The sequence below is a fragment of the Ursus arctos genome, unplaced genomic scaffold (assembly GCF_023065955.2).
Source record: "Ursus arctos isolate Adak ecotype North America unplaced genomic scaffold, UrsArc2.0 scaffold_36, whole genome shotgun sequence".
Classification (NCBI taxonomy): domain Eukaryota; kingdom Metazoa; phylum Chordata; class Mammalia; order Carnivora; family Ursidae; genus Ursus; species Ursus arctos.
Genome location: NW_026623050.1, coordinates 26,661,368 through 26,684,270, shown reverse-complemented (window position 1 = coordinate 26,684,270; position 22,903 = coordinate 26,661,368). Strand labels below are relative to the sequence as shown.

The following is a 22,903-nucleotide window of genomic DNA, read 5'->3' as shown; positions in this document are numbered from 1 at the left end:
CAAAATGGATAAAGCCAATAAACTTTCCACCAGAAGAATTATAATAGCAATAAACATATGAAAAGATAATCAACTACGCTAACAATGAAAAAATACAGCTTTGGGGCACCTGGGTCTCAGTGATTAAGCACTGCCTTCGGCTCAGGTCATGATCCTGGGTCCTGGGATCAAGCCCCGAATCCAGCTCCCTACTCAGTGGGAAGCCTGCTTCTCCCACTACCCCTGCTTGAGCTTGCTCTCTGACAAATAAATAAAATCATTAAAAAAAAAAAAAAAGAAAAAAGAGAAGAAAAAATGTATCTTTAAAAGAAGATTGAGATTTTTTTTTAACCTGTCAGGCTGATAAAGATGTCAAAGACTGACAATAGCCAATGTTACAGACATAGCTCGTGATTTTGTCCTTATTTTATTAATGTCCACTAATTTTATTTTGTCCCCGTGTAAAATGACACATTCTTTGATCCAGCAATACCACCTCTAAGAACCTCCTCGAAGTAGTTAATTGTCTAAGCGGAAAGATGGACATATGCAGCATTATTAGTAATGATGAGGGAAAACGGGTCCATGCCCTCAAGGTTCACAAAGAGGAGACATGTGAAACAAGCCATACAGACTCTGGGAATAATGACGAAGATCTGTATTTATTGATATGAGAAGATACCCATGTGAATAAAACAGGTCAATGACCATGCACACTATGATTCCATCTGTGCGTGTGTGTGAATGTTCCCAGATGTCTTAAGACTTATCTAGAAGGATGTTTATCAAAATAGGTACAACTACCCTGCATTATCAGAATTTTAGAGGATTTTCATTTCTTATACTGTTTGAATTCCTTATAATGAGCATGATTTTTCCAAAGAATACAATGGAGCCGTATTTAAATCCCATGCTCGTGTCAAGTGTTACACTACATAGATTTCTACTTGCTTCCTGTCAGGTTTCCTCTCAACTTACTGCTATTTGTATCACAAATGTGCTTGTAATGAACACCAATTAGAGTTCCCCGTCTCCTCTCCAGCTCCCGTTCATTCCCCAGAGCCAGTTTGTCTTTGCATTTGGGTTCCTAAGACACACCTGTATCCTTATTATAAATGTTCCCCCGTTTTTTTTTTTTTTTTAAGGTAAGCAAGTCAATTCAGTTGGTTACTTGTGACCAAATGAGTACCACATAATACAGCGCTTTTTATTTTCCATCGTCTCAACCATCCCATTCCATTTAAAAATAGAACAGCAATCCCTGTAATCACAAGAATGAAGATTTATCACATACAATGTCATGTAATGTTTATGACCTACAGCTGGAGAAACTGAAGAGACTCAAAGCTAGTACAACAAAGGCAAAACTATTTCAAGAGACAGGTAGATTCATCCCTGACTAATAAGAGAACTGATGAAAAGAGCATTTGAATAAAAATAAAAACAAATGGGACATACTTGTCCAGATGGGCCATTTCTATGGTTAAAATATTCTCCGCTATAATGTTTTAACCACTTCACTGATTTATTTTTATTGGATTATGTTTATCTATGAAAAGCCTTTTTTTCTATTTAGACCATAAAATACAGTAATGTTTTCCCATAATGGGATCATTATGTTCAATTTATCTCCAGCAAACAAATTTATTCTTCTCATTGCCCTATTTTTAAAGGTTGAGAAGTTCCATATAATGCATGAATCCTCCTAATACCATAATTATAAACCTGGTTAAAAAGCCATAATCCCTTGTAGACATACAAATCCCTTTACAGGTGTGTTGGATGTAAAGTACAAATCTAATTAATCCTTCTGCATCTCCTGGAGGCTCCCTCTCTCCCAAAAACAATGTCCCTAGAAAGTAGACAAAAGGACAAGAATCACTATCCAATTTCAGAAATGAGTAATCATGAGACTTAACCAAGGATCTGTGTCTCCAGGGCATAACTCAGACAAACGCACAGGCCACCCAGTGCCATCCACTGGCCTCTTTCTTCTCACCCGTCCTCAGTCCAAAGGCCTCTTTCTAAATGGATAGTTGGGGGCAGGGGGATGGGGAGCCAGGCAAGTCTACATATGAGGCTGAGACACATCAGGATTTGAGACAAAATATTGCATTTAGGGAATCACAGTGGTTAAAGGTAGAGACTGACCCCGGATCTATCATTTACTCGTTATTTGGCCTTGATGTGCCTTAACCGCTCCGTGCCTCAGTTTCCTCCTCTGTAATAATGCCCAGCACAAGAGCTGTTGTGAGGATTAAAGAAGATAGTCTATCTAAAGCAATCAGCAATACTCAAGAATCAAACGTGGTGGGAGCAGTGATGGAACAGCCCAACGTAGAAACCTATTGTTTGTTGCCTGATCATAATAAGGTTCCTAAAAGAACTCTGGAACAGAATACGTATCTACCTAGGACACTTATTAAAAGTGCTTATTTTTAACATGCCCGAGACCCTTCCAATTGAATAGAAACTTATTTTAAAGGTACCAGAAGCATATTATTTAAGGACCTCTGCCATAAAAGACCTCTTTGCATCATCATCTGATAAATCATTTGGCAGCTCCCACATTGTACCCTTTCTGAGTATTTTGAGGGAGGTATAGGTAGATGTGACCAAAAGGCAGCAAAAGCTACTGACTCGTCACCAACAGCAGGACTTTATGACTGGACTTCATTGCTTTTGTATCCCAGACCACTTGCTATACTTGCTCCAAGAAGCTTCAACATACCACTTAGCATCCTGGGTCACTCATCACCGGAGCTGAGATAGTAATACTTAGATATTTCAGATGCAGAAATGAAATGAGAATGTAGAGGGGCGCCTGGGTGGCTCAGTCAGTTAAGCCTCTGCCTTCGGCTCAGGTCATGATCCCAGGGTCCTGGGATGGAGCCTCGCATCCGGCTCCCTGCTCAGTGGGGAGTCTGCTTCTCTTCCTCTGCACCTCCCCCTACCGCTTGTGCTCTCCCTCTCCCCTGTCAAATAGAATCTTTAAAAAAAAAGACAGAATGTATAAAGTTCCTAGAGCCTAGAGCTAAGTGCCCCCAAAATGGTACATCCACTAGTGATTATCCTTTTAACAGCATTAAAGAAACAAAATGCATATTAAGTAATCCGAAGAGACCATACGAGGTATTTCTTCACTAGGAGAGTTTCGGGGACATTTGTTTTCCACGTGTCACTCGGCATAATCTACACAGGAATGTGGGGCCAAAGTGAAGGGGGATCTGAGGACGCAAGAAGGTTTCTGGCCATGAAGGGCCTTCGCAAGGCTTGTGGCAGAAATCTCACTATGCGGTACAGGTCAGAAGCAGCTGAGAACACCTCTGCCTTAACACTTCATTGAAAGACAGGGTATAGTGGGGCGCCTGGGTGGCTCAGTTGGTTGAACATCCGCCTCTCAGTTTTGCTCAGGTTGAGAACTCAGGGTCCTGAGATCGAGCCCCATGTTCGGCTCCATGCTGAGTGCACAGTCTGCTTGGGATTCTCTCTCCCTTGGCTCTCCTGCTAGTGCTCTTTTGCTCTCAAGTAAATAAATAAATCTTAAAAAAAAAAAAAAAAAAGGACATAGTGTAACAACACACACAAGCTTCGCCCTAACACCATCTACCTGAGCCTAAAAATCAAGAGATGGGCCCATCTGAACACATCCCACATATTTTTGCTGTCCAAAGGTAACAAAAGTGCTTTTATAACATAACACCAAGCAAAACAGAGAAAATTGAAGTTTAGCTGAAGATGAGAAGGGTATACAGTTGACCCTTGAACAACATGGGTTTGGACTATATGGGTCCACTAACGTGGATTTTTTTTTTTTTGGATACAGTACTGTTAAGTGTATTGCTTTTATGATTTTCTTTGCCTCGCTTACTTTACTGTAAGGATATAGTATATAATACACATAACGTATAAAGTATGTATTGATTATTTACATTCTCAATAAGGCTTCCACTCAACAGTATGTTTTATCAGTGGTTAAATTGGGGAGGAGTCAAAAGTCACATGCAGATTTTTGACTGGGGGCAGGGCTGGCAACTTTAACTCCAGTGTTGTTCCTAAGTCAACTGTATTACTTTGAGTTTGAAGTTGGCACTAACATTCGACACATATTATTACTAATTCCTCAAACCAAAATGCAAGAAGCAAACCAAACAGTTCTTCAGGAGCCCTAAAATACAGAGAGGAAGAGACAAAGAGTAAAGAGAAATTTTGGAAAACAAAACTATCCCCATTTCCTACAACACCTACCACTTGCCGAGGATTTGTCCTGCTTTTTTCTGAAGCCATGAGAACTTTTCCAGTCTAAGTACAGCTCAAAGTTTAGAGCCCAGCTCTGCTGTCAGAAGGTATCTGACTCCAAAGGGAAATGTCCAATTCTGTTTTCATGGCCTCCTCCCTGCTGACTTACCAGCTAGAGGCTGGGTGCTGGGGTCAAAAGAAACTCAACCTCTCTCTCTGTGTCAAGTAAATAAATAAAACCTTAAAAGAAAATAATAAAAAACCTCAACAAAGTACAAGCTCAAAGCATCAATGCCCAAGGCCTCCAGAGATAAGAAATGATAAGCTACCTTGCTCTAGGCAGGACAAAGAGAAAAGCTCCAGAAATCTCTTTGTATTCCTCTCAAAGCAGCATTCCAGCAAACCAGGAAGCCAGGAGTGTTAACGTGCAAAACAGATTCTCAGTATAAATGTGGGAAAGGCTGGTTTAAACAACATTAAAGAGTTTCCCCAATGCAGAACATTTTGGACCCTTTAAGGTGCTAATGTTGATTGTGAGTAAGTAGCTCCAACCTTATTTGTACACAGACTCCTTTACTCCTGGGGTCTATGGCCTGGGATAAGCGCCTCACACAACAGTTAGGAAAATGTTATAATTAGATTTTTATGCCTATTGAAGGCTCACTCTGCCTTCCCATATTCACAATTGCATGACTAAGCACAATGCCCCTAAAGGATCAGTTAATGATGGAAACAATGTTAACGAAAAACATGGGGAAACACGTGTTTACCATGAGGGCTGGAGAGGCACTAGGATTATACTAACTGCCTCACTCCGTCTCTACACTTATCACACAGAGAAAAACTTGAGAGATGCCATGAAGTCCTATAATTCCCTGCTTCTCTTCCCTCAAAAATTTACAGACCCGTAGAATCTGACAAAACGAATAACATGAGTACCTAGAATGTGGGGTTCATGGGAACAGGGACTGGACTTGGTGCAGGGCTATCCCCCAGCCCTCGAGCAGTGCGGGAACAAAGCTGTTCCACCAATACTGGATGATGTGAAGAGAGCAATAAGTAAGAGAGCTTATGTAAGTGTATCATTAACCCACTATTTTATCAACTGGCTAAAATATGCATTGCATGGGTTTCTATTTTAGATGGACTTTAAAAGGCTCAAACTTCCTATTTCTTTTTCTCATTTCTCTTTTTCCCATTTCGTTTCCACCATCATCTTCTGCACCCCCTTCAAAAAAATGTGTTTTTCCTTATGGCTTTTGGTTTAGAAGGAAATTTTTGTCTCTAGACTACCGCATTCAGTATATGGTTACAGCCAATTGTTCTCAATAAAAGCCCAATTAACTAACATTCAAATAACCAGGAATTCCAATTAATCAGAGCTATGAAAGAGTCTCCTTTGGGGAAAGGAAGAACAAACACATTTATCTTTCAGAAGGCCGCAACCACACACCAAAAAGCTTTTATCACCAATTTGCTGAAAAAAAGCAACCGAGCATAGAATACAGACATCAAGAAATATCCTAGGTTATTAATTTCAAGGTTCTGCCCATCATGTTTACAATAGCCCTGAGATGTTACAATACCTTCAAATGAACAAATAAGAACTTCAACATTTTTGCCAAACTCAATTCACTATGACAAAATCGGTCAAGGCATTTTAGAAAAATTTCTAACAACTGTTTTTTTCTTTAAGGAAGAGGGAAGAAAAGAGCAGGGAAAATACTACTCTAGTTCCCTGTTGGTCGCGCCAACACTTAAATTGATTAGACCCTTCCCTACTCCCATTTCTGCTACAGAGCAGTTCATGGCCAAGGTGTTCCTACTGGAAGTTCCCAATCTCAGCTGGGCTGTGTTCCCATCTACTGCGGCAGTCCTGCCCAGTGCCCCCTGCATGCCAGCTCTCCCCCAGCCCCAGACTAAACCAGCTGGGACAAGCTTTCGAGTTGTGCCCTCAGCTCCCAGGCTGCAGAGACCTCAAGAGCCTACTTGCTCACCTCCCACCTCACCTGTTCTGAAAATCAGTGCTCCTCCTCGAACTCTTCACCCTCTGAGCTGCTTCCCCTGAGGTGGTCTTTGACCTCCAGCCTCCCATGCCTAAGATGTGCTCCCCACACCCTTTTCCACCTGGCTGCCCATCAAGTTCCACCTAGTCTGGGGAGACTTCATCAGCCACAATTCGCTGTGCTTAACCATGTTATGTTGAAATCATCCATTTAAGTGTATATATCTCCCCAACTAGACTGTGAGCTCTTAGAGGCAAAAACTGTGGCTTCCCACATAGTCCTAGCCTCAGCTACAGCACAGTTCCTAACACACATTAAGGACTCACATATCACATATATCTTGCATGATCAATAACTCCAAGACCCTGGAGTAGGGGGTTTTTAAAGGCTGGGGTACAGCCACACAGTCAGGGTGGGGTCAGGTGTCTGAGCGTGTGTGTGCCTGGGTATGTGTGAGTGTGCATCCATGTACAGAAGAGAAGGGGCTGCCTGGTTCTATGATCACCCTCTACCCCTGTACCTCAAAGTCAAGGTCCCAGTTAAAGCCCCCTTTTCCTTTTTTAATCCCAGGGATTGGCTGAGGACTCATTCTTCTGCCACAAACCTTTGAGTAAGTTTCTCTCCTGTTTGGCCTGGTGTCAATTAGGGAACTACACTGTTTAGTATTTATTCCCTCTTTCCTATCCCAAAAGCAAACAAAGGTTTTAGGAGGGTTAATGATTAGAGAATGGTTCAAACAGATAACTCTCTACAAGCCAGATCCCATCCCTAACCCCTAAAGCAAATCTGTTTTCTCAGTCACTCCAACTTGGACCCTTTGGGAGAGCAGGAAGCCAAGCCGAGTACCAACAGTGGGACCGAAGGTACAAGAGGAGGTGAATGTTATCATCGAGCACCTGAGCATGTCTTAGAAAGGAGGGGCAAAAAGCTGTAGTGAAGATATCAAGAAGGGACTACCATACGGTAGAATATTATTTGGCACTAAAAAGAAATGAACTAACAAGCCGTGGAAAAGACTCAGAGGAAACTTAAATGCATATTACTAAGTGGAGAGCCAATGTGAAAAAGCTATGTACTATAGGATTCCAACTATAGGACATTCTAGAAAAAGTACAACTATGGAGACAGTAAAAAGACCAGTGGTTGCCAGAGACTGGGGAGAGGGAGGCATGAACTGACAGGGCACAGAGTTTTTAGGACAGTGAAACTACTCGGTATAATATGTCATTATATGTTTGTCAGAGCTCACAGAACGTACAACGCATGTTCGATGTACAACAGTGAACCCCAATGTGAAGTACGGACCTCGGGTGATTATGATGTGTCCACACAGGTTCACTGATTCTAACAAATGGACCCTTTAGTAAGGGATGCTGTTTGTTGGGGAGGCTGTGTATGTATCTGGAGAGTGGCCATATGGAAACGCCACATACTTTTCTGCTCCTGTGAACCTAAAAGTGCCCTAAAAAAATATAGTCTATGAAAAAATGAATTAAAATTTAAAAAAAAAATTTAAAGCAAGAAAGGAAGGTAGGTGTTATTTCTCCATACGCGCTCCCCACCCAGGCACCAAAGCCATAGAAATCCCTCCAGGGGCCCTCACCACTGTAGGGGAGAGCCCAAGGACAGATCTAGGGTGAGACAAGGGGGGCTGGGTTAGAAACAGTGATGACGAATCCGGGGGCCTCCTACACATCACTTGTAGGTATCAGAGTAGTGAGGCTGAGCAGGGGCTGCCCGTGTAGTATTCTAACCTGCTAGAACTGACCCTGAGTAGCTGTAACCTCCCTACTTTTATTCCCACTGCCACCTCAGCCTGTAACTGGAGGGCTAGTCCTCCATAGTGGCACCTTAAGAACTGCTTCTATAGTCTAACAACTCAACTAAAGGACACGAAGAAAAAATGTGACTTCCTCAAGTGGTAAGCCATCTGGTTTTCCTCAGCAGTGGAAAACCCATCAACTGTAATAGGATATCCCAAGGCTGCAGCCAGGAGAAGGAATGGGCATCCTATTTAGGAGACGTGCTGAACTCCTATGAACACTCAAGATGGCTCATTCCTCCAGCCCGTTGCCTGGGTGCTGTGAGCCAACATATGACAACACAGGAGCAATGGCAAGAATCAAGGTGCACCGTGAAACTTCATCAGCCTCTGGGGAACATAAAGTAAGGACCACAAATAAGAACACTGGGTCATTTGGGAGGATGGTTTGGCTCATCAAGTACAAGTTAGCTACTCAGGTATACACAATGTGAAATCAGGGACGCTTATTTTTTTATAGGTAAGAACCTATCATTGCTTTGCTCTGATTAGTAGCTATTATATCCCTCAAACTTCATCTTTCAAAAGCACTTTTGCTGCCCTAACATCTCTTACTAGGTGCACTTGGGTCTTCATAAATTGCCACCTGATATGTTTTTCAAAAAATATATGCCAATGATTCTTTACATATTAGCAGGTTCCCCCTACTCTTACTGTTCTCTCAATTTCCTGGGATCTTGTAGATTTCTCTAATTTGGCAATTCATTATATCATGTTGTATTCACTCTAATACAGGTCCTACGGGGTTCAACAACTGTGACAGGTAAGATATACTCCAGTGCTCAGTGCAGAGCCTGCTGCTCGGTCACCCAGGGCCAGTGGCATCCTGGTTCCCTTACACTCCTGCGGAGTCAACATGGGCAGTGTGGGTCCTCTGAGCCTCACCTCACTCCCATGCAAAAGGCAGAGAAGAGAACGTCCCTCACAAGCCAACCTCACAAGCATAAGGCCAGGTCAGCATGCCTGCAATAAATACCAACTTTCTTCTCCTTCCCACATGTAACCTCCTGGCTCTATAACTGGCATAAAATCTCTGAGAGCAAGAATGAAGACTCACGGGGGGCTTGGCTGGCTCAGTCAATGGAGCATGCAATTCCTGACCTTGGGGTTGTAAGTTCAAGCCCTACCATGGGTGTAGAGACTACTTAAAAATAAAATCTTTAAAACAAAAGAAAACAAGGACCCACAGCTTTCCTGTATTCTTTTCAGGGCATTTTCGCCATTCGGAATTATAGTACGCAGTTTTAAAATAATGGCTTCAAATTAAGGGCGGTTATTTCTCAGTAATGGAGTTTCAGATCTTTTCTTTACAACTTCACGCACCATATAAATACTTAAAAGTTCCTGCTAAAAAGTTGGACACCCATGAAATAAAGGGAATATTTTAACAAACCCCTAAGTCCGCATCCCTCTGATTCCACGGTTACCAACTCACGGGCAGTCATTTCACGCACAGCCTCTCTGCCCTCTGTGCCCATCACCCTCACTGGCCATTCATTTGAGGCAAATACCAAATACCATGCCATTTCAATCTAATGGTTTTATAAAACCAGTATTTTTAATCAGAAAATGAATAAAGCTGTTGTCACTTAAAAAAAAAAATTAAAGTTATGCTTATCCAAGTTACAACCACCCCATTCCCCGTTGCACACAGCAAGACACAGACAACCTAATAGGGACTGAGCGGGCCGAGTTAGGATTCCCGGCAGCACAGGAGCTGGCTGGCTGTGTGGGCAGGACACCCTGCCCCACCGCTCTCTGCACAAAGATCCCTGCTCCCAAGGAGGAAACTCGGATGTGAGGTCTCTGATGCTCCCAGATGCTCCCAGATCAGCTGCTTGGGCAAAACTAGCACTTTCTACTTTGAAATGTTTCTGTCCTTCCCAGCACCGGCTTCACTAACCAGGGTAACTTAGCCTTTACTAGCTCTTTGCAAAAAAAAACAAATACATATTCTAGTAGCTAAGTCTTCTCTATAACTAAGTTTCTTCCATATTACCCTTATATTAAAAAAAAAAAACACTTTCCATTCTTTTTCTTCCTCAATCTCTTGAAATTAAAAAACAACAACAACAAAGTAGAATCCTGCTTGAGTGTCTTATCTCTGTCCTTAGGGAATCAGTAAAGGCAATTCTCATGCTTCCTTCCCTGCCCCGGGGTGAAATAACCAGTCTACCCACAGAACTGATTGGTTAAAAATCACTGATGCAGGTGGACAGAGGCCTTTGGGGAAGGAGGACTCCCCAGAGGGTCTACTGTGGTCCCCTCCTAAGGGAACTGAAATCATTAAAAAATTATTTTGGGCCAATTCATAATTCAAATATAAAACTACTCAGGGCATTGTGCAAGTTGTGTACCTCACGGTGGACTTCGATTCTCCGTATATGTACTACCCGATATTATGGCTCCTAGCCACACAAAGCTGGGGAGCACTGGACGTGTACCCACACTGTATCAGTGGGTGCAGTGAGTGTAAGACCAGAGATCTGGAAGACTTAGTGCAAAGAAGTAAAATACTTCATTAATAATTTTTATGTCTTTTGAAATATTAACATTTTGATGTACTGGGTTAAATAAAATATATTTAATTTCACCTTTTGAAAATGTGGCTATTATAAAACCTAAAATTCTAGGGCGCCTGGGTGGCTCAAGTCGGTTAAGCGTCTGCCTTCAGCTCAAGTCATGATCTCAGGGTCCTCGGATCAAGTCCCGCATCGGGCTCCCTGCTTCATGGGGAAGCCTGCTTTCCCTCTCCCTCTGCCGCTCCTCTTGTTTGAGCTCTGTGTGTCAAATAAATAAATAATCTTAAAACAAAATTAAAAAAAAAAAATCTAAAATTTTAAATCTCCTTTCTAGTACAGTGTTTCTCTAGATTCTAATTCCTTTTGATAATGGCATAAATATGTTTCAGGTTAATCCAGTCTAACTAGTGTTATTTGAATATAAACCCTAAAGCTAAAGTTAATGCACTTGGACTTGTTTTTAATTATCTTGTATACTTCCCCTAATGGTTCCTGCCAATTCCCATTAAGATTTGAATACTTAAGTGTTCCAGTAAGACCATTACAGCTACCTTGAGCATAAAATATCACATAATCATCAGATAGACCCCTTCAGAATGAGAATCAAAACATTTAAATGCTATGCTATTTAAAAAGCAATTCCCAGTCCGTGTATTTTTTATCTCACAATCGGAATATGATAACATTTCTTCTGGCTGTTATGACCTTGGGTATTAGAATTACACTCTATGCAGCTGAGAAAATATACAGACCCACATTCGTCTTAGGGCATTCTCCATAAACCACGAGGAGAGCCACTCACCTGCCTTCTACTGGTTTCCAATGGATGAAATCATGAACATCTGATTTAACTGAGTATTTGAACACTTTTTTTTTTTTTTTAAGTTTTACTTTAAAGAGGGCATACACGAGAGCGAGCGGGGGGGGGGGGGGGGGGGGCGGTGCAGAGGGAGAGAGAATCCCAAGCAGACTCCACAGTAAGCGTGCAACCCGTTGCAGGGCTCAATCCCAGGACGCCAAGATCACGACCTGAGCGGAAACCAAGAGTCGGATACTCTAACAACTGTGCCACCCAGTGCCCCTGATTTTTCTTTTTAAAGGAAGAGTCACACGTTATGCCTGACCTCTGAAGGTCAGTGGATTTCAGGGTGCTTCCCAGTTATATTTTCCTAAGGGTCAGCAGGGATCAGAGTAAGCTGGACCTTTCTTCTTTTTTCCATGACTCCGTGGAAATAGAGGAACTAAGTAAAACCTCCATTATCTAGCCCAACGGTACCCAAAGGGTGGTCTGCCCACCACCAGTGTGTGACTGGTCTGCAGTAAGTACAGAAATGGAGAGTAAACATTTGGAAACTATTATAGCAATTTAACAATTTATGTTGGCTAAATGTGATTTAAAAATGCTTATATTTTGTTTTTCAAATATTTCATTTTTATTGCATTTTACAGAAGTAGGCCAGCCCAAAACAAATTATAAGTCGAATAACTGACCCTTCATTTCAGAAACACTAAACCAGCTCACCAGAATCCCCAATTTTCTGGTCATCACATTCTACATGTTTAAGGGGCAGAAGGAAGCGCATATGGAAAGGGAGCCGGGACTCTGTGTTTAGGAAGGAAAAACTACCACTCAGGAGACGGTGAGTAAAACAGAACAACTTCCGTGACATAGCTCGGACGAGGATCTGTAACAGTGATATCTGTACACGTACAATTGCAATGCCCTCGTTCTTCGATTGTACAATGCCATGGATTTTAAACCACATGGTGCTGCTTATAATCCAGTGGTGATGGGTCCCAATTTCAGAAATATTCAATTATATACAAACTCAAGTTCATAAGTGGAATGATTACACCGCAAGGAAGCACAGATGTCAAGGGTTCTTTACCTATAGGTGGAAATTAAAGTGTTTTTTAAAAGCCAGGTGGAGATTAAAAGCTAAAAACTCGTAGGTAAGGAGCCAATAAGTAAGCACCAGCCATGTACAGAGTGTTCTGAGCAACAGGGAAATGGAGAGGCGGCCCCTGAAGAAGCCACAACGGAGCTGGAAAGACAGACAGATGGTCCCCGAAGTTGTCAGGGTGTCTAGCACTGTAAGCATGGAATGACTCTCAGACTGGCAGTCACTTCAGTGACATTGGGTCTCAACACTCGCTCCTGAGCCCTGGCTCCGGCCAACGGTGGGGCTTCTAGTGAGGCTGCGTCCCTCTGGTAGCACTGACCCCAGGCTGAGGTCCTGAGCAGGGAGCCAGGCAGCTGAGCTCCCTCCCGAGTGCCAGCACTAACCAGCCGTCTAGGAGCCTGGGCAGCCACTTCCCCCCGCAAGCCTCAGTGTCCTCATCAGTTCAGAGGGTTAATAATGAATACCCCTTATGTTAAGGGACAGGCCGTTTTGTTGTTATAAGATTTGGGAATTCCAGCAAGCTGTAGACTGAAGGAGGAACCACAGCCCAGAAGAGGAGGGGGATTCCTGGAGCAAGGAGACCTTATGGGAGATGGGAAGAGGGAGACACTTCCACCCGAGAGCACTTCCCCAAGTCTGGACACGGGCAACAGAGGAGGGAAGCCTGACAAGTGGCACCTCGGGAACCCGTATCTTCCATAAGAGATGGGAGGAGCACGCTCTCTGAAAAGAGGGGTACCAAGGAAGGGATGGTATAAAGGGACTCAGAGCAAGGTGATAAGGCTGCGTACTTCCTGGAAGAACCCGAGCATGCCTGGACCAGAGGCCGCTGAAAGGACACATGGGCAGCAGAGGGCTGAGCAGAGGTGGTGGTCATAATGGTGCGTCTCTGATGGGCCCCCAGAGGTGGCCATGCGGCCTTTGTTCTCTAGGGCTCAGGGCGAGAGCATCAGACGGCTCGAGTCCCTCAGAGGAGGCCTACTGGAAGGAGGAAGTGAAAGCGGGGGAGCCTAACAGAGTGGGAGTTTCAATAGAGAGGTTTCAGCGAGGTCAAAGAGCAGTGGAAGGGTGTGTAAACAGGGTGCCATCAGGGTGAGCAGACAATGTCAAGGGGCACGATTTCTGGACAAACCACACCTCGCTCAGGGTGGGGCTATGGAAACTGGAAGGTAAGGCAATAACAGAGCCAGTCACGAGTCCATTTCGGAGCTGGGATGTTCATGAGTTCACAGGCAGGGGCACTGCACCCTGGGTATTTGGGGACATCTGGCCTCAAACTGTAGGACTCTGTCCCATGGGCATGATTTTGCCCTTGAGTAGTTGCAAAAACTCTGTGCTGTCCCAGACAGCAAAGCTGTTCAGCACCAAGGCACAGAGCTCTGTGCATCCACACGGCTGGGCCCGGCTTGCGCCCCTGGAACCTGAAGCTTTCCAATGCTCCCAGAAGGAGGCATCAAAGAAAGACACCCCCCCCCCCCCAGTTTAACTGGCCTGACACCCTTCCCCAGGGAAGCCCTGTGAACCTGAGCCAAAGGGCTGGTGTGCGCTTGTTGACTATGTAAGCAAGAGGAGAAGAATGGCTCATGTACAGGGGAATCTTGTACAGAGTAAATAATAGCTTTGAGGGAAAAAAAGAGAGAGACTGGGGAGTGCAGAGAGCAGCTTCTTGATGAAGCCCGGGCTGGCTGGGAGAGACATACATGGCTAAGCAGCAGCCACTGCGCCAAAACAGAAAGGCACAGAAGGAGTGGATGGCAGTCGGAAGGGCAACTGTGAGGTGGCAGCAGGGAGTCGGGTGGCCCACAGGGCAGGAGAGGCGGGAAAGTAGCCTGGAACAGAAGCACTGCAAAGCAGCATTTGGGTACAGCTTGGTCACTGACAGAATGCAGAGTCAGCAGATACCAGCTTTTCATGTACTTCCAGACCTCTGGCTGGTACCACATATTCTGGCATGAAAAGTCTGGCAGAGAAGGGGGTAAAAAGGTTTTATTTCTGGGGGACGGTGCTGTCAGCAGCCTACCTAAGGGCACATATGTGGAGAGGAGCTTCCAGACAATAGAAAGCACCTGGCAGCTGAGTGTTTTCTTTGAGAAAAGGGCTGTGCATCCTCCCAGAAGGAGGAACCTAACTTACAGAACTAGAAGGAGAACAGGTACCTGTTATGTGCCTACCAAGCGCCAGGCAACAGGTGCAGCACCCCCACACCTCAGTACATGAGGACACGAAGAGAATGAAAGGCAGCCTGGTTCCTGGCCTGGCCTGGGGAGCTGTGATGCCATGGAGAGGGATGCAGAGTAGACTGCAAGAGACCTGAGCGACTTATCAACCACATGGAATAGACATTTAGCATTAAGCATTTTTAGGTTTAAAACTGGCTCATGTATTTTTAGGGATAATAATTACACTTCCGAAAAGAACCTCCACCTTTTCGAGTTGCATACTGAAACATATGTACATGGACACACAGAGACAAAATGCTAGGGGGAGGGTTTACTTCAAAATAATCGCGTGGAGAAGGAGGGGTTCTTGACCAACAAAATCGGTCATGTATTAACCATGGGAGCTGGGCGATGGGCTCGCGGTGTTCTTCCTACTTCGTCTGCCATTTCCAATTAAAAAACAAACTGGAGGGGACACATGGAGGTACAGTACGTTGTTGTTCACCTAATTATGTTAGGACAATGATATTTCCGCAACAAACTCCCAACTCTGGAAGTGTGATGAAGACGTTTTGGGCTTTAAAGGTAGTTCCTGTAACAGTTCCATCGGGATAGAGTATTTCAAGTTTTCTAAAGAGCAAGACTTGCTGGCTGTACGTACATGCAGTCATGCCTGAGAAGGTCCAGGGACAACATCTGCCCACACAGTGTGTCACCTTGACATCAAAATTAGGCACCTTCCCCTCTGATGACATGAAGTAAGTATGAGTGATTCGCACACATGATGGGCAATAGACTCCTGTCATGCTTTGTTGCCCAGTTGAGGAATCAAGCAACGGAAAGGTGCCAAGTGTCAGGCCCATCTCCAGAGCACTATCACTGTGACTGGCATCCCTGTTTTTAAAACCACCAGAAAAATGGCAATAATCCAGGGGGGGAAAATAGTTAATATCTGCTCTAAAAGTTAACAGCAAATAATGTTGATTTGATAATCACCAACAGTCCTCACTTCTGGGAGACCCACATCATGACCATATTGAGGACAGCTGGGTTAGAAGGGGACTCGGTCAATGGACCCAGCCACCGCCCCTCCCTACATACAGACACCCTTCCATCACCAAACTCAGGACATCTTATGCTACCACTTTGGGAAGAATGTTCTTAAGCCAGTGGTTTTCAGCCATGGGTAACTTGGCCCTCAGGAAATGCTGGCATTGTTTGGAAAAATGTTTGGTTGTCACAACCGGGGAGGGGTGCTACGAGTATCTGATGGCTAGAGACCAAGGAAACTGTCCAACATGCTGTAACACACAGAAGAGCGCCACACAACGAAGAATTATCTGGCCTAAAAAAATGTCAGTAAGTTAAAGTTGAGAAGACCTGGCTTAAGCAAGTAGAATTAAGCATTAAGGGAATTTTCTAACTTGTTCAGAGAGGCAGGGAGGGGGAGAGAGACACAGGGAGACAAAGAGGGACAGGAGAGACAAGCAGAGAAAAAGACAAAGAACTGAATGGTCTTTTACAAATCTTTTTTATTTATATTTCTACCAATATTCTTTAACCAGATGTGATATTTGCTGCCACATTCTCTATGTAACTCTCTTTTGTCCACTAACATGAGGGGCCAAACACTTGAGAGACTACAATTGCCAAGACCAATATTTGCTTTTTTCCAACGGCCATGTTTACCCAAGATTATTCTGCTCTTGGTGAACTAGAAACCAAGTGGCTGTTGACACACTTGGAAGAGAGCCAAGAAATAGTCTGGCACCCTTCCCCACGGGAGGCGGAGGAGGAGTATGGTCCAAGAAGATCAATCTGCAAAAACCACCTACGGTTTTGGACGGAACCACGTTGAAATCACTTTGGAAACAAGTTCGTATCAACAGGGGAATCCTGTTAACATTTTCAATAGCACTGGAGTCTTGACAAGAGCAAAGAAAAGGGGGAAACCACAGGAAGAAGGAATGCTGGGAAGAAGGAAGAAAGAACAATTATCACCAAAGAATTTAACAGTGCTTTGACCTGAAGAAAACAGAGAGGAAAGGCAACTCACACGTTATTATTGTTCTATCAACTGCAGCTCTAAAGCCAGGAGGGACTCTCTTGAGCTTGATTGTGAAGTCTGATACCTAACCCACAGCTGATCTCCACAAAGACCAGTAATAGCTCCTCATTTGACTTCTACTGTTTGCATTTACCTACAGTGTATTTACATAAGGAATTCTGGCAACAGAAATTCAGCTGCACCTATAACCCTCACAATCACCAGATTTCCCAGGTGCCAGAGTCCTGTAGTTCACAGCCACTGCCCTTTACCACAAAGATCGAACTATAGCTACAGTACCTATCATGAGGTTTACCTGCTTCCATAAGCATCAAGGATTTCTGACTCAAGACTGTACCAGCCTCACATAGGAACTCCAGATGCTACCCCTTCAAGAAAGTTTGGGCACTACAGTGTGCCTGACATGGCAATCCTCATGTCCTAGCAATCCTGGGCACCAAATGCTTGGGCTTAAGTTCCTGCCTCTGGAGTAAACTTTCTTAACCTCTGGGCCTCTCCTAAAAAGGAGTTGAGGCTCTAGACCCAGAAAGGTCAAGCCAGAGATGCCCGCCCCCAAGCGTCCATGACTTTGGGGTACAGAGGACAATGTTACAACAGACACTTTGGTTGTGCCCTAAGGCAAAGCCCCAACCTCTGGCTTGTAATGGTTGAACAGTAGCCCCCCAAAAAGATATGGCCATGTCATAATCCCTGAAACCTGTGAATGTGACCAGATTTGGAAAAAGTTTGTAGATTTACGTCTTCATATCAAAGATACTGAGAAGCGATCATCCTGGATTACATGAGTAGGTCTTAAATCCAATGAGAGGTGCCCTTGTAAGAGCGAGAATACAAGGAGAAGGTGAGTCCGTATGAAGACAGAGGTACACGTTTGGAGTTAAGTGGCCAAAAGAAGTTAGCAGAGGTCAGGAATGATTTTCCACTAGAGCCTTCAGAGGGAGCCTGGCTCTGCCAATACCCTGATTTTGGATTTCTAACCCCCAGAACTGTGAGATGGTAAATTTCTGTTGTTTGGAAGGTAGCAAAATATGCCACCCCAAAATATGCTACTTTGGTATACTTGGGCTATAAGCTACAGGTAGGTGCAAAACAGTAATACGAGAGGCTTTCTGTCAACTCCACATATCTGCCTTAAAAAATTATACAAAATAAATTCAATTGTATAAATCCCCTCCCCAGGAGTTTTATCAACCAGGGAAGATTGACTCATTCAAGAAAGGAGACGACTAGAAGTCAACACCACACCCAAACTCTTACCAAAAAAAAAAAAAAAAATTCCATCTATTCTTCAAAGGACCCATTGTCTTTCCTAAAAATCACGTATTCTTCCCTAAGAGGCCTACATCTCCCTCCCTTTCCCTATTAACATGATGTTTAAGCCTAAATTCTAAACTGCCTCTTACAGTTACTCATTTTTACCCCATGTGTATCTCTCACGTGTCCATGAGGTATCCAGATTAATAAGCTTTTCTCTTTTTAATCTATTATAGGGGGTCTCAGCTAACAACTCACAAGGACAGAGGAAAAAGTACCCCTACCCACATAAGTCACCCAGTTTGTGGTAAATTGTTAAGGCAGCTGTAGGAAACTACAACCTGGTCTAACACTGGGCTTGTCCAACCCCAGCAGCTCAGAATGGCCAGGTCAAGGACACCTATGACAAGGACAACTCCTTCCCACAGTCCCTAAAGAGCCGAGGAAAATGGAGCTGGGGACAGGAATTCAGCCTTGAAGGCCAAGCATCTTTTCCAGAAAACTAGCTCTGGGGCATGGTATAGAGAAAGTGTTTTTGTCTGTCATGGGGAAGAACACCACCCAAAGAAACAACTCTTCCCAGAGGGTCTGTGAGAACAACCTCAACACCTTGTGGGCCCTCTGATAAGACACTGTCATCATCAAACACCTTTGCTGCCGTTTACTAAGGACTTCCCATGGGCTGCACATGATATGCTTTCAACAACATTAAGAAGCAACTACTTAGTCTGAGTTTTGATTTTGTCATTCTTTGCATTTTCTTTAAAATGCCACCTCTTACATATATAGGCCTGAAAACACTTGCTTAGTGTAGCACCTAAGAAGAGAATGCCCAGGTTGGTACGGCTCCTGAGGAAACTGAGGCACAGAGTGGCTTGGCTAGTCCTCCCCAAGTCACTTGGCCAGTCAGTGGAAGAGCCAGTCCCGTAACTGAAAGCCAACTCTGTAGCCCATGTCTTCAGCCCCGTGCCCACACACTACTCCGCCCCCCTACACGCCATGAGGTCTGCCCCTCCCCCTCCAGCACACTCCCTAGCACCACCCAGACCGACCAGGCCTGCCTGCCTCAACCCTGCTACAGCAAGAGCCCTGTTCCTTGCCAAAGCCTCAGGCACCACCAGCCACCTTTCTCTTGGCCCCAAAACCTTCGAGTTTAATTAGACAGTAACTAGGCATATAAAAATGCTTGTGTCCTCAATCAAGGGCTCAGAGAACTCAGTTCAACAGACAACAGTGACATCTCAACAGTTACATCATAAGAACCACAGAGGACAAGAAGGAATTCCAGAGGTCTTAAACCGAACGTGTCCTCTTCAGCTACAAACCAGCTCAGACTCTTGCCAGATTTTATGATCCCCTATAAAGCCACATCGTATTCAAGCGAGGTCCTGCCACTCTTTGTCAGATATATCGTCACCCCAGGGGAGGCATTATCTGCTAACCACTTGGACTCCAACCTCCTTCAGCCCAAATCCACCCCCTCCCCGCCAAGAGTTCCACTGAATCCCTAGGACACAAAGGTTTACAACCTTTCCCCTAGGTGTTACCTTTAAGGGAAATACTTTGACAATGTGTTTCAAACATCTTTAAAATGCCAAGTCCCTTGAACCAGTAATCGCAATGTCAGGAGATCTATCCTCACAGAATAATCTTAGATGCAGAAACACTTTCAAATATAAAGATGCTAAACATTCATCCTTGACACTAGTAAGAACTTGAAAACATCTTAATGATCCAAAGGCACTAAGTTAATGGTGTTTTATTTTCTCAACTGGGTATTACTTGGCCAGAAAAATACTATTTATGAGAATCTGAGAAACTGCTTACTTCATAGTAAGTGGAGAAAACAAAAGGCAAAACTGACTTATACCATGACCCCAATTATGTCAACCCAAGAAATAAACCAACCAACCAATCTCATCAGGGAAAACAGGACAGGAAGTTAGTCAAAATACAAATTTCTCTTGAGTGATGGAGCCAAGGGTTTTTCTCTCACTTTGACCTTTTAATTTTTTTTCATGCGTTTTCTATAATGAATATGCATCACAATTAAAGTTGAGAAAAAAAGATCTTCACATTTAAAAAAACAAAACAAAACAAAACAAAACAAAACAAAAAAACTCTTATGGCTGCTGAGTCGTCCGCAATGACTAGCATAGGGCCCTTGGCAAATGGGCACTGACTTCCCTCCTGAGCCTCCATGGCTGCTTCCCCTTCCCCTATGCACTCCCCTTCTGGCTCTTTTCATTCCTTCATGCTCCCAGAATCTGCCTTGCACCCTCCCCCACTCAGTGCTGCTTCCCTCCTCCTCTCTCCCACTGGGAAGTAGGTTCCAAGAGGGCATGGGCTTTCATCTTTTCCTGAGTCACTCCGGTAACCCCAGTGCGTAACAAAGTCTCTGGCAGATCCTAAGTTTCCATCAGTGTTTGCTGAAGGAATGAACAGAGAAGCCTTGAACACCTCACTACCTATAGCCTCCTCGCTAACCCTTTCCCTGGAGGCTTGCCCCTCTTGGCCTCTTATTCCTTACCAGGAGTTACCAGTTCCCACCTCTGTTCTCACAGAACACGTGCCTGGTCTCGTAAAACATTTGCCATGCTCTCTTTCAGTTATTTCTCTGCCACATTAGCAGGGCAGCCACACCAGGTCAACAATGACCACTTACGCCTGAGGGTGTGTGCGTGTTTCCCTTACCCTCACCATATCCCAGAGAGGTGACTCTGGTCATCCTTCTTTCACAAAGGAAACTGAGGCTTCAGTATGTCAAGGAGCACTCTCACCCCCACAGGCAAGAAAGCATAAGTCTGTCTGACTCCAAAGCCCAGGGCTTGATGATGCTCTGCTGGGGCCAAAAGCCAGTCTGTCTGTCCTCTGCAGAGGATTCTAAACTTCTTGTGGGCGGGAAATACACGCTGCTCTTCTTTACAGGTGGATACTGCTGCACAGAGTAGACACGAGGATTCTTGCAGGTCTGAGCTACAGAGCGATTTTAGTGTGGACTGATTCATTACGTGAGCTAACCCTCACATACTCCACGTTTAAATGGTATGCCTGGCAAAACAAGGGTAACCCCAAACAAGTTCCGATTCATTCAGATTAACACATGGCTATGCAAAGAATTTAAGGGTCCAACTGCTGCCAGACAGTGCCCCCCCCCCAAGCAATCAATCAGAAGCACTTAATTAAGAAGTGGTATGTTAATTGCTGCTCTTAAATACCCATTAGCACAGATCCCCTAAAAACCTGCTATTGGGCAATAATGTCAAATTTCTGTCACAGATCGTATTTCCAAAAGCTCTTTTAGGCACATCATCTGTCATCCAATGCAATTTATTATGTAAATGCTTTACTACTTGCAAATTTTCCCTAGAATTTTCTGTATCAGGTAACTTTCCATTATTCCAAACTAATGAAATCTTTTACTATACCAAATGAGTATTGTTAATGCTTCTCAAATTAGTTATGGAACTTTGCCCACTCTGGCAAGTCAATGGAACGTCTGGGCCCTGACTGTTAGTGGGGCAGCATGCAGACCCACAGGGTTTCAGCGTTCAGGAACCGCTTGTGTGGGGTTGCTGCTCTCAGTTCCTAACAAGTACACACACACACACACACAAGCAGATTCCGCGTGCACCGCTCCCCTCCTTGGGGCTATTTGTACAGGCAACGAAGGGGTATCTGTAAGCATTTAGGAGAACATGTGTGTCACCAAGAGGCACACAGCATGTTACATAGCATGATAAAACTAATGTGCTCAGGAAAAACCACCTAGAGGTCGGATTTGGAAGAAAATCTGCAAGGTATAAAGTGCAGGAGGGGCTAAACTGCAGTGTTGTCAGAACTTCCTTAATCCACATCTAAAATCTTGGTAGTTTCCAGGGGCGCCTGGGTGGCTCAGTCGTTAAGCATCTGCCTTCAGCTCAGGGCGTGATCCCAGGGTCCTGGGATCGAGCCCCACATCAGGCTCCTCCGCTGGGAGCCTGCTTCTTCCTCTCCCACTCCCCCTGCTTGTGTTCTCTCTCTCGCTGGCTGTCTCTCTGTCAAATAATTAAAATCTTTAAAAAAATAAAATAAAATCTTGGTAGTTTCCAGACTGAAACAAGCATTGTCACCACAGGAATAGGCCCACTCGACCCTGCCCAGGGAGGATTCTGAGGGCCCTTCGTGTTACCTGCGAGACCAGCCTCCCACCCCCATGTGGAACCGGAAACCTGGGCTGGCTGACCCCTACCACCGTACGCTTCTCCCGAAGTTTACAGCGGTGCATCTTGCAAGGGAGAAGCCCAGACAAAGCCTCTGAAGGACCAAGTCTGTCACTTGCCTCATCCGAGGTGTGTGGCTACCCTGTTGGAGCCTCTTAGTCTCCACCCCTCCCCTGTAAAATAGGACACACACTGCTCAGAGCGCCAACCCTGGGCAATGTTAGGTCACGTGCAATAATTTAAACCACCACCACTGAGGAGATGCACCCTGCTTTTTTTGTTTTAATTAAAAGCTCCTTAGGGACTCATTTAACAGCTCACCAAATAGGAATTACATGTGTGGCCTAAACTAGGCACTGGGAGATACGGAAAGGAGTAAGGCTAGGGCTGCACCGTAGAACAAGTCCCCCAGTGATGGGAGAGGGGAGACCCACCAACAAAGGGGGTCAATAAAATGGGATGCACACTGGGCTGTTCATTCAAAGTGTTCCACCAGGGGGATCCTGGTCAGGACACCGGTGGGGAACACCCTGAAGGAACCACAGAAGGCTTCCCACAGGGGGCCGGGTAGGCCGGACAGACTCTGAAAGGATGACAGACACCATGCCTAATGCACAGCAGGGGGACAATGGCAATGGGGCATAATGTGGAAGAAGTGGTGAGAAGATGCAGTCCGCATGGCACACGGGGCAGGCACCACCACCTGTGCTGAATGCATTCCACCCTTACTGATCTGCTGTGAGCCTAA

The 22,903-nt window shown here is 44.6% G+C and overlaps 1 protein-coding gene across 19 annotated transcripts in view; it reads right to left on the bottom strand.

Annotated features, from left to right (window-relative positions):
- Positions 1–22,903, bottom strand: part of TLN2 (talin 2) — a 416,400-nt gene that overhangs the window by 253,050 nt on the left and 140,447 nt on the right. The window contains exon 1 of one of the 19 annotated variants that reach the window (XM_048219851.2): positions 10,641–10,833. The exons of the other annotated variants lie outside the window; for them this stretch is intronic. The gene's annotated coding sequence lies outside the window, so the exon portion shown is untranslated. Of the gene's footprint in view, positions 1–10,640; positions 10,834–22,903 lie in introns of those variants that run through there. 19 annotated transcript variants of the gene reach the window in all.